The sequence below is a fragment of the Adiantum capillus-veneris genome, chromosome 7 (genome assembly GCF_014529385.1).
Source record: "Adiantum capillus-veneris isolate H3 chromosome 7, ASM1452938v2, whole genome shotgun sequence".
NCBI lineage: Eukaryota > Viridiplantae > Streptophyta > Polypodiopsida > Polypodiales > Pteridaceae > Adiantum > Adiantum capillus-veneris.
Genome location: NC_140937.1, coordinates 6062930 through 6071949, shown reverse-complemented (window position 1 = coordinate 6071949; position 9020 = coordinate 6062930). Strand labels below are relative to the sequence as shown.

Genomic DNA, 9020 nt, shown 5'->3' with positions numbered 1-9020 from the left:
CCAATGCGATCCAATTGGAGGATAGTTTAATGTCATAAAATCTAATATCTAACCAACCCAAATGATTTTCTTATATCAATTGATCACTTAATGTGGGAGAATAAATGGGAACAAGTGTTAAGATATAGATATGTGCTTATAGATCTATCTCAACACGGGGCCAATAGTAAAGGGGCCCAAACGGGAGATGGTCTATCAAGAGCAAGGCTAACCAATGGAGCATAAGACCTTAGGGTTAGCTTCATTGAAGACCTCCAATAATGTGTGCAAAAGTCCTTTGACCTTAGGTAAGCTAGGGTTGAGCTTGAGGTGGGAACCCGGACCAAGCTCGAGGTGCTTGTCGTGCTTGAGGTGCTTGTCATGCTTGAGGTGCTTGATTAAGATGCTTGAGGTGCTTGACTGGCTCCATGCTTGAGGTGTTTGACTTGGTGCATGATTAAGGTGCTTGAGGTGCCTTGAGAAGCTTGCCTGAGATGCTTGTGGGAACACCCCCTACTTCAAGTGCTTAGTCATGCTTGATGACTAAGGGGCTTGCTCATCCAAAGTCAAAAATATCCCTACAAGGAGGGGGGTGAGCCTACAGGGGGGAGGGGGGGGGATGAGAGAGAACACACACACACACACACACACACACACACACACACACAAGGGAAGCCCCAGCTTGAAGAGGCAGCAAGGACACTTGTCAAGTTCCTCCCCATGTTGCCCTCATGGTGTACCTGAAGCCTATTGGTTGGCCACCCAAGGGGTCCGATGATAATTTAGGATATTTAATTAATTGATTTTGCATTTATCAAGTCCTCTCTCTAAAAGGGAAAGGGGGACACTTGTCCCAAGGCTACCCATGTTGCTTGTAATGGCTCCTGCTTGTGATTGGCTAGGCCTGGAGGGGTCCAATGAGCTTCAAGCATGAGCTACAAGGGGGGGTCGACCCAAGCAAGCTAGGGGGGTGCTTAGGGGGTATACTCACCCACACACACTCACAAACACTCTCATTGTGTACTATGAAAAGTGCAAGAGCTCCCTCTCCTTCTCCAAGCAAGTAGAGGTTGAGAGCCTACACCAACACTCTTGGCTATGGAGTGCAAATCTATCCAAGAGCCATGCTTCAATGCTTGAGCTTGGCATCTATTTCTTCTTCATTACTATGCTATTATGTATGCTAGCACAAGAGTTATGATAAGAGAGGAAGAAGCACCGAAGGACAGCTTCGGGTTGTAGCACCTCTTCTTGGTCTTCAACTTCGGGAGGGTCTTCAATAATTGGTTCAATTGGTGGCTCTCCTTTGTAGGGCTTAAGTAGGCTTACATGAAAGGCAATGTGTATAAGCCAATGATTGGGCAACTTGAGTTGATAAGCGGTCTCATTGATAGGCTTCAAGATTTGGAAAGGACCATAGTATCTTTTTGCTAGTTTAGCATAATACTTTTGATGGCCCGTAGGATTTTTGCCCGTCGTTTGCCTTAATCGAGCCTTAGGAAACTTGAGTAAAACCCAATCATTTTCGTTGAACATTAAGGCTCTTCTGTGCTTATCAGCTGCAGCTTTTTGCCTTTGTTGAGAGATGGCTATAGCCTCCCTAATCTTTTGAAAAGATTCTTGTAGGTCACGGCTATATTCATCGGCGGCGAAGATCTTCCCATGTACTTTGAGTAGCAAGGGACTTTTAGGTCTTCCCTCTATGATCTCAAAAGGTGCTTTCCCGGTAGAAGTATGGACAGTATTATTGTAGGCATACTCTACTAGAGGTAAATACTTTTCCCATTGTGAGCATTGATCTACTTCGGTAACATAAGTCTTGAGTAGATCGAGTATCGTAAGATTGGCTATCTCACTTTGGCCATCCGTTTGTGGGTGATAGGCCAAAGAGAAATTCAATCTTGTTCCTAGATTTTCAAAGAGACCTTTCCAGAAATTACTGGTCATTCTAGGATCTCTATCTGACACGATGGATGTGGGTAATCCATGGTGCTTGAAAATCTGAGATATAAAGGGAGTTGCCATTTGATGTGCCTTAATAGTCTTTTTGACAGGAATAAAATGTGCTTTCTTGCTAAACCTGTCGACTATTGTCTATATTCTTGTATTCCCATGGATAGATTTGGGTAATCCAAAGATGAAATCCATGGATATACTCTCCCATGGTGAATTTGGAATAGGCAATGGCTGGAGTAATCCAGGTTGCTTCCCTCTATCATACTTGGTCTTTTGGCATACTACACATTTTGAAACATACTCGTATGTCCACTTTCATGGTAGGCCAATAGAAATACGTCTCTACTCCTCGGAGAGTAGGTTGAATACCTCTATGCCCTGCATATGGAGGAGCATGGGATTCATACATAACCTTCTCACGAAGGGAATGGGTAACACATAGCCTATTGCCGTGGAGAAGATAACCATCCTGCAAGGTGAATGGTTCCTCTTTCTTCCCCAAAGCAAGGACTGGCATTATGTCTCTAAAGTCAGGGTCAGTAGCATACTCATCTATCATAGAGAATAGATCATTGTGAGTAGCTATAGACACCGCATTAACTTTTGGTCATCGTGAAAGTGCATCGGCAACTTGATTGTGCTTACCAGCTATGTGAGCAATATGGAAATTAAATTGCGAAAGAAAATTTGCCCACCTCATTTGTTTGTCGGAAAGTTTGGTTTGCGTCATGAAATACTTGAGACTTTGGTGGTCGGTTCGTAGGATAAATGTTAAGTATGGAGCCTGATTTACCCTTGTAATTTCTGTGGTAAAAGCACACATTTGTAAGGCCCCCATTATGAGGAGAAGCCATCGTGCGTGAAGGAAAATCACTCACCAGAAACCAAAATTTTCACGGACAAGAATCAGGGGCAACTTTAAAGGCCTCGGGGAGATCCTAGTAGAAAATACCCTGAAGCCCTAGTGGTTGGGAAATCGGTCTTCAATGAAGGGGTAGATAGTAGCCTCAAATTTCAGGCTCAAAAAATGACGCGCGCCACGGCCATAGGATAAGTCAGTTAAACTATTTTAAAATTTTTTATGCTGGACCAAATGGCCAAGCAAATGTGAATAGGTAATGCCAGAGCGCTGCCGGTACGACATTGTGCTGGGGAGTAGCTACATTTCATTGGTTGCATCCATGTGTGCAGTTGTGGTTCAATTTGCACATTTCATTAATAGTTTATGAACTTTTAAGTGTGAAAGATGAAAGGTTTTTAAGTTATTAAGTGTGCCAAGTGGCACACTTACCAATGAAAACTAGCTATCTCACTCACTCTCACCCTCTCTCTCTTCGTAGCGTCTCCTTGTCTGGCTGGCTATTTAGGAGCACCCCCTCCCCCTCTTCACAGGTTGGCAGTGCACCTACCCCCCAAAATGTGAGCGTTCTTTACGCATCGGAGCTCTCAGTTGAAGCTAGAGAATCAGCCCTTGTGGTGCATGTGGAGTCTTGGAGCTCCCATCACCTAGAACAAGGTTTCTCTTGATCATAGGCTCCTGTGGGGGAGAAGATTCATCGCGAAAAAGTAGAAGAAAACTCTCTTTCTTTCATGCCTAGCTGCTGCAAATTCTTTGTTTTCAGCCCCTAATCACCTCCATTAGGGTGAATTTAAGCAAAGCACTCATAAGATCTAGTTCTTCTCTACCTACACTACGCTTACACTAAGTTTGGGCGATTCCATCGCGAAAAAGGTCTCTATTTCGGAATTGGAACATGCTCAGTTAACATTTTGAGGTTATGTGTAGAAAATTACAACAAGCATGTGTGCGTGCATTTTGCGTGTTTCTTCCTTGTTTTTATTGCAGGAACGATTATGCATAAAGGGACACAGTTAGCGGAAGGTAGACTCTCATTTTCGAGAGCTTCTGTTGTGTTATGTGGAAGATAGACTCTCGTTTTTGAGAGCTTCTCAAAATCTCATAGAAGAGGGAAAATCCTCGTAATATTCAGAGAGTAGCTTTTGCACTCTCAGTTATATGAAGAAAAGAAAGAATAGAGGACGGGCTTTTGCCACGTTCTTGTGCTTGTAAAGATTCTCCCTTTGTAATAAAGATAATCTCTTTATGGGGGGGACCAGCCCATCTTCTAGTCGCCAATGAAGTGTCAAGCTCTCTCTCTCTCTCCAATTCTCTTGAGTATTGAAAGCAAACAATTGGTATCCCTATGGGCACCAATTGTGCTGTTTTTCTTGCTAATTTCTATCTTTTTACTTATGAGTTTGATTTTATGGAGCGTCTTGTCCTTGCTAACACTTGCCCAATATTTTTGCACAAGTTATGCAATGTAAGACGCTTTGTAGATGATCTTTTTGTCCCTGGCGTTCCTTCTTTTCAAGATTTTATATACTTGAATTTGAGTTCTGTAGGCGGAGGAATTTATCGCAAGGAGTTTTGTGAAATTAACTGTACCACAAATAGTGATTGTTGTGCCTTTTTAGACCTTAATATTTTTCAGACTCCCTTGGGATTAGAAGTAGATATCTACAATAAGCGCCTTGAACCAGAATATGTCAATTTAAAAATCATCCGCATGCCTCACTTTTCTTCGAACATTTCTCTTTTAGCTAAGTACAGTGTCATTTGCTCTCAACTATTAAGATTTTCTCGTCTTTGTTCTAGTAAATCTACTTTTGTTGTTCAATCTTGCCATCTTATTTCTTTACTAGTTGAAAAAGGATACTCATTCACAAAAAGTTCGTTCATTTTTACATCATAGTAAGTTTATTTTTAGTGTTTCTTCCTTTGGAATGTTCAAGATAATCAGTAGTAAATTCAATAGAAGTGGGGAGCTAAAAAGTCCACTTATTGTTTGACTTAATAACACCTTATGTTGTTGTTTTGATCTTTAGCGCTTCTAGTATTTTCACTATAGCTTGACAATTGCTAACCTTTATCATGGTTGAGTATGCCCATCACCTCCATAGGGTGATAGAATCTCAGCTCGTTGGTTTTGTAGAGTACGTTCAAAGCATGAATGGCCTCTATATAAACCTGCACCTACTCTTGGGCACTGACGACGTGAGTAGGGATGTCATAGCTGTTGTCCAAGCTATGCATGATAAATGTGATAATCTTATTCTTCCTGTTTGGACAAGCAGTGAAGTTGAGATCACACATTGTCAAGTTTGGTTCTTTGCTCTTCGTAGGTTTGTAGTATTCATTTTTCGATTTCATATTTAGCTTACCCGAGGACTTAAGAATGTGTTCCGTTATCAGTTGTTGTGTGAAGTTTGATTTCTAGGATTAAGTGTTTAAGATGTCTTATCCTTTTTTTTTTTTTGCTTAAAGTTGAGTACTTGTTTTAAGCTAAGTAAGTCGCGTCAACTTATTTTACACATGCCTTTTCTAAAAAACATTTTTAAGTTAATAATGTTTTGTTTTATGTAGTTTTGTTTCGTAGCAAACAAAGTGATTTAGTTAGTTTGTTTGGTTTGTTTTTTTGTTTTTGTTTTTCTTTTCTTTTCATGTGTCCCTTGCTTTTATAGTTTTTGTTAAGTATGGAGCTTGATTTACCCTTGTAATTTTCTGTGGTAAAAGCGCACATTTGTAAGGCCCCCATTATGAGGAGAAGCCATCGTGCGTGAAGGAAAATCACTCACCGGAAACCAAAATTTTCAAGGACAATGTTAACCCTCACGGCACACGGACACCCTATGATCTATAAACGTTGTATTATTTAGAGTCAGGTACCGGGCTTGTCGGACCAATAGGAAAAGGGTAAGAGTGATCGTCGATGAGAGGCGCACTCTAACTGGGACATTCAAGGGATTAGTTGGCTAAGCATGGGCGCCCAAGTGTGAATGGGGTGAGCTCCTATAAAAGCCAACTAAACCTAATTTTTACTCATTCTCTCATTTGTGCAATTGAAGAGTGCTCTTGCTCCATCTCCATCTTCTTCTTCTTCACCTCCTTGTGTGTGTGTGTGTGAGAGAGAGAGAGAGAGGGAGAGTGTGTGTGCGATCGAGCATTACGAAGGCACGACGGCGGCGAAGCGGTTGAGCGCGGCACGACTGCAGCTTCTTCTTCATCGTGGCGAGGAATCCACCACGAAGGCGAGCGTAGAGCGGTGAGTGACACACCCTTTGTTTCCTTGAGCTTGCTAGTTTAGGCTTGTTGTGTGCTTGGAGCCGTTTGTGGCTCGCACACGGTGTATTGGCAAGTCCCTTGCTTCCACAGTGCGGTGTGCGCTCCTTGCCGCACTGTCGAAGCAAGGGACTTGCCAATACACCGTATGCGAGCCACAAACGGCTCCAAGCACACAACAAGCCTAAACTAGCAAGCTCAAGAAAACAAAGGGTGTGTCACTCACCGCTCTACGCTCGCCTTCGTGGTGGATTCCTCGCCGCGATGAAGAAGAAGCTGCAGTCGTGCCGCGCTCAACCGCTTCGCCGCCGTCGTGCCTTCGTAATGCTCGATCGCACACACACACTCTCCCTCTCTCTCTCTCTCTCTCACACACACACACACAAGGAGGTGAAGAAGAAGAAGATGGAGATGGAGCAAGAGCACTCTTCAATTGCACAAATGAGAGAATGAGTAAAAATTAGGTTTAGTTGGCTTTTATAGGAGCTCACCCCATTCACACTTGGGCGCCCATGCTTAACCAACTAATCCCTTGAATGTCCAAGTTAAAGTGCGCCTCTCATCGGCGATCACTCTACCTTTCCCTATTGGTCCGACAAGCCCGGTACCTGACTCTACCAAATACATAATACGCGTCCATCGTAGGTGATGGGTGTCCGTGTGCCGTGAGGGTTAACATGCCCCCCTTCCTGATGTAGATTCCGTCCTCGGAAGCTATTGAGTTGAAGCTGGTTCGTCGAGGTGGAAGAGCATTTGAGATGAATGTCCTTAGCCTTCTTCAGTCACTGCAAAATCAAACAACATTGGCACAGTAATTGCATTCTCTTAAAAAGCATATGCAGTTTTAGATAGAAAAATTGATTGGTCAAAGAATTTCAAACAATTTGTTAGCAATGAACATTAAATTGCAATGTAATCAAATGCATAAACAGATGTAAAGGCAAAAATTAAACAAGTCTGGGGTCGCTAATTTGACGGTCGAAAAGCACTAGAGATCGAATATTAATACCATGGGTAAGCTTCTTAATTTTCTGTGGTCAATTAAGTTGTTTAATCGCGAGAGCCAAGTATTCATGTTCGAGGGCTGACTAGAGGCTATATCTAGAAAACCTTGTAGTTAAGCTACCATAAAAGGAATTTCTCATGAAATCATCGCCTGACTGATTACTTTTTCTTTGACCCCCCAAGGTCTTTTCACATTGATTCAATTATGATGTGTGTGCTTATTTTGTATGCCTTGGGTTTTTTGCTTTTCAAGGAAAAGCGCCCACGCTGGGAACCTCTAGGGCTCTAGTACCATAGGCAATACATGTGAGTGAAGTACCAAATCAAGCTGAGATTTCTCTTCCAGCTTAAAATTTTACATTGTGGCACTTTGATTTTTTGTTTGTTCATTTTCAACATTTAAATTTTGTAACTTTGGGAGGTCATATAACACTGTTACCCTCCCCAGGCTCATCACATTAGTAAACTCCCTTTATAATACTTAAGCTAAAGGTCACTAGGGTTAAGCCCACTAGAAAGCCTAGTACATTTCATACAATGCTGCCTAAATCGGATTAAGAACCTAAGTAACCATTGTTTATTAGGAAGGCATTCCCCATGGTATTAAGAGAAGATTTCTAATACCTAGCTTGGTCAAACTAGCTTAGTCGGACTGCTTGATTTTTACACCTAAACAAGTGATTATGACAAAAGATTGCATTGAATTAAATGTTTGATACTAAGCCAATGCGCTGAATATTATGCTACCAATCACAATCAAAGCAGACAATCATAGATGCAAAAAGATAAGGGCAATGCTAATGGACAAGAAACACCTATTTGTGTTGATGGTCGCGCTTGATTTGAAGGTTTCATGAAGGTCCAAATCCTATCAATAGCAACACGCTCTTGTACACACTATGAAACACAAACAATACCTCTAGGAGGCACATCAGTGGGAAAAGAGAACTTTGTTAATCACTCAACTCTAAAACAGAAACACTCCTATCGTACTAATCTTACCTACCCTCTATCACTCAAGTGATGAGGATCAAAGGTGTATTATGGCATAGGTTTCTGTTTCACTGTACCAGATGTGACATATGTAGGTCTGAGTCAATGTTTTGACTTTTATTGTGCATAATCGTTTGCTAATTGCTCTTGCTCTTTTTTTTTTTTTGTGAGTATAAAGCTTTATATGTACATTCCCTAAGATCGGAGATTGAGAGGTCAGGGAGAAAGGTTGAGAGGGAAACAAATGAATGATGACTGTTAGCAAACACTCCCCCCTTCCTTGGGTAGATCATACCGTTTGAAATGAGCTTGTCACCCTTTGAAACCAATTATTCCAGTTGGTAATAGGTGAGGATTTTTGCCAGTAGTTTTCTATTACCCTAGGTGCCTTGTCAAGTTGCAACGGTGGTAAGGTACTCTCCCAGGATTGAACTTGAAGTGGTTCATCAGGTGATTCTTGAACACTGGGAGGTGTGGATTCTTTTGTAGCTTCATTGAGGTCCACTACTATAGATGGAGGCGGTGTAGAAGCTTTTACCTCTATGGATGTATTACATGATGAGCTAGAATCTCTATGGGACTCCCCCCTTCCTGAGCTAGGTGGAACAAATCGTTCTTTCTTTGGTACCCAAACTAGCTCGGGAGCGGGTGTGTAGCATTCTGTGATCTTTTTCTTTCCACGATCATTGATTCGTTTTGGAGCTACGGGATTGGGCTCACTTGGGTCAGGTGTTAGGTAAGAGCACAATCTACGTTTTGGCACCCAGATTTGATCATTTCCTTGATAGTAGCCTTGGGCTTCCAATAGTCGTTTAGGGATCCATCGCAACATTTTCTTACTTTTCTTGGAGCGAGTGGTACGTTTCTTACAAGGCTTCTGTTTTTTAGCACTAGCTATGGTCACTAAAGAAGCTTTAGGGACCCACTTGTATGTTTTCTCTGTTACATTAGGATGAGTCTTGTC

General features: G+C 42.0%; 1 pseudogene; it reads left to right on the top strand.

Moving 5' to 3' along the window:
- Positions 1-4139: 4139 nt before the first annotated feature.
- On the top strand, positions 4140-4788 carry LOC147453384 (uncharacterized; annotated as a pseudogene).
- Positions 4789-9020: the final 4232 nt, after the last annotated feature.